Below are 1,105 nucleotides of genomic sequence, written 5' to 3' on the forward strand. Positions count from 1 at the left end.
GACTCTCATGAGTGAAGGGCCCACCATTTGTCCAGGGGAGCACCATTAGGGATATATTTGGCCCAACAGCCATCTGGGATGAACTACTTTTCTGCCATCATGTTTTCAAATTCATCTGCATTAAACTTGGTAAATTCCCACTTCTTCAAGATGTGAGTCTTCTGGTGTCCAGGGAACTTGAACTTGGCCCTGTATAGGGCCTCAAGCACATGCTCCTTGTTCTGCAGCTTGGTGCAGATGGACATGATGACTTGGCCAAAGTGGACCCTGGCCACTATGCCCTGGGGCTTTCCAAAGGCACAATGCATACCCATCTGAAGACTAGGTTGGGGACAGTATGCCAGACATGAATGTCCACTGGAAAGAGCTGCCTTCAAGGTCCCTTAGGGCAACCCATACAGGTAACAGGCTGCATACACTACCGAAGAGAAGACAGTTTGCAACCACTGCACACTGGATCCCACTAGGAAAAAAAGCACAGTCAGCTTAATTGACGGCAGAGACAACAAGCTCTTTAAATTGCCTGCACAGTTCTCAGCATATACTAGGCATTTCGTACACAATAAAATTGATTTGTGAGATTTAATTCTCTACAAAATTTTACTTAAAATAATCATTAGCTATATCACATGATTGAGCATAGCTTGGCAAGAGAATATTCTTCCCATGTGTGTTAAAATTATCTTATACAAGAATATTCTACAAGAATATAAGGTAAGGCGAGGATTTTTTCTCACGTCCTTAGGAGGGCACTTAACTAAGTCAACAACTATATTAGGTTTTGTAGTCATTCTTAGGAAATCTGACTTCATGACTTAAAAGTGGCCAACAATTTTTGGCACCTATGCCATGAGAACATATGCTTTTGAACAGCCTGGAGGAAATGTGAAAAGTTTTGGGGAAACTGAGAATCGGAAAGGATGACTTCACTCCTTTACCTCTCACTCGATTGTCTGTTTCTACCTCCAGTTGCTCCCAAGTCTCTAGGAAATTTGGGTCAATCTTTGTGTTCAGTCATTGATTCCATAAGTCATTCATGCTATTTTGTGCCAGGCACTCAGCTGAGACAGGCCCATTCACGAAACTGCTGAGAGACCTACCTTCA

The 1,105-nt window shown here is 42.8% G+C and overlaps 1 non-coding gene across 1 annotated transcript; it reads right to left on the reverse strand.

The window, feature by feature from the left end:
• Positions 1-365: 365 nt before the first annotated feature.
• Positions 366-500, reverse strand: LOC123617474 (small nucleolar RNA SNORA70). The gene has a single exon (XR_006725628.1). It is a non-coding gene; the product is annotated as a small nucleolar RNA SNORA70 (small nucleolar RNA).
• Positions 501-1,105: the final 605 nt, after the last annotated feature.

Source organism: Camelus bactrianus, chromosome 3, assembly GCF_048773025.1.
Source record: "Camelus bactrianus isolate YW-2024 breed Bactrian camel chromosome 3, ASM4877302v1, whole genome shotgun sequence".
Taxonomy (NCBI): Eukaryota; Metazoa; Chordata; class Mammalia; order Artiodactyla; family Camelidae; genus Camelus; species Camelus bactrianus.